Here is a 7612-nt window from a genome sequence, read left to right as displayed (position 1 = left end):
TTATAGAGTGGTATTTTATTGACTTAAAGGCTCTTTGTATCCTTAAAATACGGTAGACATTAAACAGTTATGCTTTATGGTATCACTGCTGAATATTTCATATTAGTACCAGAATTCAGTTTTTGTGCATACCATGGAGAAGAGATGATCCTTGTAGAAGACTATCACTAATAATGGGACACCCAAAGTAGAATTTCACTATAAAATTTAAGAAATCCCTCCACTCTTCTGTTCTCTCTAATAAGTGAGATGTGAAATGAGTGTCTAAGTTACCACTGTACCAAATAAATTCTTTTAAATAAAAAGTTTATTGAGGTTTCTCTTATTCTTTCTCCCCCCTTTCAGCCCTTTCTTTGCCATAGGAGGCAGCAGTGTAGCCTGAGGAAGTGAAGAAGTGGCAGGTGGGGTGTGGGGGCTGAAGGGGCAGCCTTCAAATCCAACAGCTAGTGGCAGGGCCAGAGGCCAAGGAGGCAGCCATGCTGGGACCTGAGGAAGTGGTGGTGCTTGGAGACCACAGGGCCAAGGGCTGCAGAGGGGTCCAGCATGGTCCAGAGATTGGTTACACACAGCGGGATTAAGCACTCACTGCAGGGAGGGGATTTATACAAATGGAAAAAGAGAAGGCAAGAAAGAACCCTGAGGTCATATGTTGGAATTGGCAGTATATGCTTTATCCAGCAGAAGCAGGCTAGCCAGAGCATGTTCTCATGACAATTAAAGAGAGGCAAGAGAGAAAAGGGAAAGGCAAAATGTGTTTTCAAGCTCTGCTTGAATCAGCTCTGCTAAGAAAGTAGCGGCCAAAAGCAAGTCGCATGTCCAAGCTGAGTCAGAGCGGGAGAGGACTCCAAATGCGCAGGGCACAAAGACTTGGGTACAGGGAGGCCCATTAATCGGGGGCCATCGGTACAATTAATTCACCACATACTCCTTCCGAGGACTGCAGAAGAATTGCAAAGACAAGACCTGTTCCTCCTTTAACAGGCTATCAAATTTTTCTAAAATATGAGCAAATGTTTCTAAAATATTTATATTCTCTACTTTTTTGGATCAGCTTGTTATTTTTAGTTTATCAAGTAGTTACCTTTACGACTTGAACCTCTATTTCTTGATTTATTGACTTTAGACAGTTTCTTTTTATTTCCTGATATTAAAATGGAGAATTAGAGTGGTTACCCTTCTTTCTATCATTCTTTTCTTATCCGTAAGGCATTTTTTGTCATTTATGTTATCATATTTACATTAGGATCCTTAATATTTATCAGTTTTATACCCATATATCTTTCATACTTCATCAGTTGATTTCTAAAAATAGAAACTCACCACACATAATTCACAATATTCTAATTGTATATACATATTATTCACTGTAAAACTAAGAAGTGTGTTTAACTCGGAGAAGGAATTGCTACCCAGTGTCATTTAACCTCTATAGCAGAGGAATTTTCCCAGCATCCCATTTTAATGGATTCCTTTTTCAGTGATTTTAAGCTGTCTTCCCTTCTTCTAGGTCATACTTGAATATATATCCTTAGATCATCCTCTTTCTTGGCTCCTTTTTTTTTTCTTTTGTTGGAATACCTTCTTGAGTAATTTCTTTTATTCATAAAGAGTGTGTTCTAAGTTCTTGCCTATTATCAAGTGTCTTCATTTTTTTTTTTAAAGATTTATTTATTTATTTATTTTTCCCCCCAAAGCCCCAGTAGACAGTTGTATGTCACAGCTGCACATCCTTCCAGTTGCTGTACGTGGGACACGGCCTCAGCATGGCCAGAGAAGCGGTGCGTCGGTGCGCACCCGGGATCCGAACCCGGGCCGCCAGCAGCGGAGCGCGCGCACTTAGCCGCTAAGCCACGGGGCCGGCCCAAGTGTCTTCATTTTTGTCTTGTGTTTGATATTTTTCTAGGCATAAAGTTTTGGTTTAGATTCATTTCTCCTTGAGAAGGTTGGGGATAGCACTGCATTATTCTCTGCCTCCAAGTTGTTGAATATATAAAATTATTCCTAAAATTATGCAATTTCACATGGATGTGCATGTTTTTATTTGTTCTGCGTGTATTTGATTGGCCCTTCAATCTAATAGATTTTGTGCCTTTCTTCAACATGAGGAAATTATCTCCTGTTTCTTTGTGCTGGCTCCTACATTGTCACTGTTTCTACCTGATTGATATTTTATTAGATCATCATTGACTATCAAACTTTTTGACCACAATCTAAACTAAGAACTACATTTACATACTACTCAGTATGCACATGCATATTACTATATATGATGCATTCCGATCTACCCCATTTCATTTGCAAAAAATGCTACTTGTAGAGCACTAATTTGATAACGTGACCCACTAAAGAACTAAACCTGCAGTTTGAAAAACACTGTATTTAATTAATGTTGCTCTTTTGAACTATTCTTCATGTCTCTTAAATATACTTTCATATTTTTAGTTCATTCCTTTTGCTGTATATGTTATATTTTTTAACTTTGTGTTAAGAAATTGATCATAAGCTGGGTCCAATTTATTCATTTGTCAATCCATTGAATTTTTAATTTTCTTTCACTAATAATGTTTTGAATTTCTAAGAACAGTTTCTTACTTGCTGAATACTGTTTTCATTGCAGCATATGCTTGTTTTATGGCTACAATCGCCTCTTTTTTTAAATTGAGATATAGTTCACATAATAGAAAATTCACCATTTTAAAGTGTAGATTCAGAGGGTTTTTTTTTCCTGAATACTCACTATGTTGTGCAACCATCACCATTATCTAATTCTAGGACATTTCCATTATGCAAAAAAGAAACCCTGTACCAATTAGCAGTCAGTCCCAATACCCCCCTTTCCCCATCCCCTGGAAACTAATAATCTACTTTCTGTCTCTGTGGATTTATTTAATCTAGGCATTTCATATAAATGGAATTATATAATATGAGGCATTGTGTGTCTAGTTTCTTTGACTTAACATACGTTTTCAAGGTTCATCCCTGTTGTAGCATGTAATAGAGTACTCCTTTCCTTTTTATGGCTGAGTAATAGTCCATTGCATGGATACTACATTTTGTTCATCCATTCATCCGTTGGTGGACATTTGGGTTGTTTCTAATTTTTGGCTACCATGAATAAAGCTACTATGAACATTTGTATACAAATTTTTATGTGAACATATATTTTCAGTTTTCTTGAGTATGTATTTAGGAATGGAATTGCTAGGTCATATGGTCATTTTATGTTTAACTTTCTGATGAACTGCCAAACTATTTTCCACAGTGGCTGTACCATTTTACATTCCTATCAGCAATGTAGGAGGGATACAATTTATCTGCATCCTCCTCACCACTTGTTCTTTTCTGGTTTTGTTTATTTGTTTTAATTCTGCCATCTTAGTGGATGTGAAGTGGTATCTCCTTGTAGTTTTGATTTGAATACCCTAATGACTAATGATGTTGAGCATCTTTTTATGTGCTTACTAGCCATTTGTGTATCTTTGGAGAAATGTCTATTTAAATCCTTTGCCCATTTTTAAACTGGGTTGTCTTTTTGTTATTGAGTTATAAGAGTTCTTTACATATTCTGGTTAATAGACACTTATCTAATATGTGCTTTGACATTCTATGGGTTTTCTTTTCACTTTCTTTATAGTGTTCTTTGCACAAAAGTTTTTAATTTTGATGAAGTTCAGTTTATTTTGTCTTTGGTTGCTTGTGCTTTTGGTGTCATATATAAGAAACTGGTGTAATCCAAGGTCACATAGATTTTCACTTGTTTTCCTCTAAGACCTTTGTAGTTTTAGCTCTTAATTTTAGGTTTTTGATCTATTTTTAAGTTACTTTTTGTGTATGGTATAAGGTAGGGACTCAAGTTTATTCTTTTGCACGTGGACATCTAGTTCTTCTAGCTTCCATTTATTGAAAAGACTATTCTTTCACCCATTCAATTATCTTGGTACCTTTGTTGAAAATCAGTTCACTCTGCATGTTTGGGTTTATTTCTGGACTCTTAATTTTATTCCACTGGTCTATATGTTTATCCTGTGCCAATGTTATACTCTGTTGATTACTATAGCTTTATAGTAAGTTTCAAACCTGGGAGGTCTTCCAAACTTTTTTTCTTTCAAGATTGTTTTCACAGTCTCTTGAATTTCCATAAGAATTTTAGGATTAACTTGTTCATTCACTGTTGCTTCTTGAATTTCTCTGAAGCATGAGACTAGTTTAAAATATTATTTTATAGTACGTTATTTTTTTGTCTCTAAATTATCTTTCCTCTTTTTACTTATCTTGATTTTTCTCATCATGCTCTTTCTTTTTCTCACTTATTTGATCTTCTGTTCATAGTAGGTGCCCGTGTATATCTGTTCAAGTTGTGAATGAATAAATGACTAACGATAAGAGTGGATTACTGGACTGGTTTTCTTTGTTATGAGCTAGATCAAAATTCACCCCCTCCAGATTTATTCCTCATTAAAATGCCAGTAGTAACTCTGATCCATGCACAGTCTACACAACTCATGATTTATGTGTTCAGTTTCAGGCATAAGTATTATGAGTGTTCTTAATTCATTCATTCTCTTTGTTCCTTTAGACAGAGATAAGGTTTCTCTCTGTCTCTATTCTTTGTCTCTGCCTCTCTCTTTCAACTTCTCCTTCCCTCCTCTACTTCCCATCGCCACAGTGGTGCTCAATAATTTAGACTCATTAACGCTGATATTGACTTTAGCCAGACAGAAAGAGCAATCACTGGGTGCACAACAGCTTTACTACATCTTCACAGTTTCACCTGGCTTCTCACAATTATATGGTAATCTTGCCCTTATCATGTGTCTTCGTTAATAGAAAGTCTTCATAATATAAGAATTTATGACTGATAAAATAAGTTTTTATAAGAAAAATCTTCTTGAGAGAAACAAGTCAATAAAAACCATATAATCTAAATACATTTCAATAAATATAGAGGGCATTTTTCATCTTTTGTGTGCTTGTTTTAGAACAACATTTCTGTACTGGAGGAATCCTCTGAGAAGTCTGCCTCCTACTGTGGAATCCACAGGTAGAGAGCAGCTAAGATGCAGAAATCACCCTAAACTTGGCCAGTTGGATACTGCTCCCAAACACTTGGATCTTGAAGAAGTGAAACCCAGAGATGTATGGAGACTGCTGTGCAATAACGATCCGTATGTCCCAGCAGTGAGTGTTCATGGGCAGTGGTAGCCAGCGGTGGGGTTGCTCTGGCTGGATCTTGGCTGCTTCTTACCTCCCTTATTCCCTGTTCTTTTTCTAAACTTGGCTCTGTTGCATGCCTGATGATTTTGTGAGCTACCCAATATCCTTCAAATAAATGATCTACTAAAACCAATATAGTTTGGTTTGGTTTATCACAGTTGCTGATAAAAAAAATCAATAAGGATAGTTCTCTAACTAAAAGTCAAATTAATGACATTAAAAATCTTAAATTATGAGTGATATGTATGTGCTCTTAATTTCCATTTATGATCCCTTGCATCATACATCTATTTCTGGATCACTTCCCTCAGATTTAATTCATATATTAATTCCTATATTTAATTCATATATTTATTTAAATCACATATTTACTTTAATATATTAAGCAAGACTTTTTCCCCTTCATCTGTTTCTCCAACCAAATACTCAAGAACCACCTAATTATGTGATTTGGAGCTTTTGACACCTGTGTCCTTCCTTTTACTAAGCGTCTATCCACACATACTTCTTACACACTCCTCAGCTCTCTCCTCCTTACAAACCATCAGAGAACAGATCCGACATAGAGATTTACTTTGTCCTGTCTTCCCTTACTTTTCCTAGAGTATCATTACAAAATATTTTGTTCTTTTTCTGCCACCCATTTTATCTCCTTCTTCTATACCCTTTTCCCAATTTCCTCTTTTCATAATTCTTTCCCACAGAAACAACTCAAAACTCACACAATTTACGTCTCCTAGAACAGTAATTTCCATTGTTGAAAATTCACTTGTAAGAGTATTCCCCAACATTCTAGTGCAAGCCACTAGAATTTATTGGATGTAATTATCAGTTTCTAGTCCACTCCTCAAATGCCTTAAACTTGTAGGACCATCCAACATCAGTCATTTTGCAGAGCTTTTGTGTGCATTGCTTCTATCATAGAAGAATCCTGGGAGGCTTATTTAGTCCTGAAACAGGAGAGGAGGGGAGCCCTCCTCCTCTACGTCCATAGTGTGCTGTTGTTGCTGTTGCTCTTTGTTTTGGAAAAGAAGTCTGTGTTCCCAAATAGCCGTAGCCAATTGGAACTGAGTGGCATCATCCTCCTTTAGAAAGGACATGAACTCTAGCCTGCCCAGTCTGTACCACCTCCTACTGTCTCCTAGAAAGCCGGGGGTCAACTAGAATTTATCCTGCAAGGTCAGCGTTGGTCATTTCCATGGTCTGCCTCTTCCCAGAAAAGCTCTGAGTTTGTGAACTCTGACCCTAGACCATTAATACAAAATGGTCTATTTATCCTCCGAGTGACTCAGATTTACTTAACAACTTCTCTTTTGTCTAGAAACACAAGGCTGATTACTGCCCTCCTAGCCCCCATGGGTAAGAGTTATCCAGGTCTTAGGACCAAAAAAGCTTGACTTCCCTTTAGTAGGCAAAGAAAAATGCTTCCCCATGTTTGTTTGTTTTTCCTGCCATGTTAAAAAACAGAGCACAAGGCAATTTCTCAATAGGCTCTCCAGCTACCTTAACTTCACAGTAGGTCACGCTATTATGCATGCAAGCCACATTTCACTTGAGGGGATCTCATGCTTGTGGAGGGTTTACTGAACCACATATACTTCCTGGCTATAGCTTCCACTGGTCACTGGATGACTATAAACAACAGCAAGTGTTCTGAGCAAAGAAAATAGAATTCTAAGATCTCAGGGAGGGCTGCCAGCTGACTAGATGCCAAGAGTGGCACTGTATAATTGCAAAGCCCTGTGGGAGAAAAGCCAGCTGCAGCCACTGCCCCTCTGAGGGTGACCAGATGCAGCTGCTGTCTAGTTTATTTTACTTCAGATAAGGAAAGTGTAGTGACAAGGAATTGAGGGATTCTCTCGGGATTCCCTTATGGCACAACGTAGGCAGCCAATTTGGGCTTCCTGAGGAAACTTCTCAAGTCTCTCCAGGCTCCTGCTAGCAACCTACTCTTTGGGCCCTGCTGGTTGACACTGGAACGGATGGTGTATCTGTGCCCCTGGGGGCTCCTGCCATAAATGGTAAGGATCCAGGGGCTGAGGTAGTGTTTTTGTTGTGTGCCCAGAAGTATATCCAGGACCTGGGCTTATAGAGAAGATACTTATCTTTATTCCAAGGTGTCCTTGTCAATTATAGGGAAGAGAGCAATTCCAATTTCCTCCTGAGTCCTCAACTGCCCTTTTCTGGAAGTTAAGTATTGTGGTGAATTATTCATTATTATAATGCCTCAAACCTCCATGGCATTTTTTTCCTTAAGGTCTTCTCACAGTTTCTGAGAAGTATTACCACATTTGTATACTTAAATTTTACTGGCTGAGTAGGCATAGGAGTCCTATGTAATAGGAAAACAGATGGATGGACCTAGCAAGTTACTTCAATCACACTAGTGGAGTGAACA

Source organism: Ceratotherium simum, chromosome 15 (assembly GCF_057802395.1).
Source record: "Ceratotherium simum simum isolate JZ-2026a chromosome 15, ASM5780239v1, whole genome shotgun sequence".
Taxonomy (NCBI): Eukaryota; Metazoa; Chordata; class Mammalia; order Perissodactyla; family Rhinocerotidae; genus Ceratotherium; species Ceratotherium simum.
Note: the sequence above shows the minus strand (reverse complement) of the source record.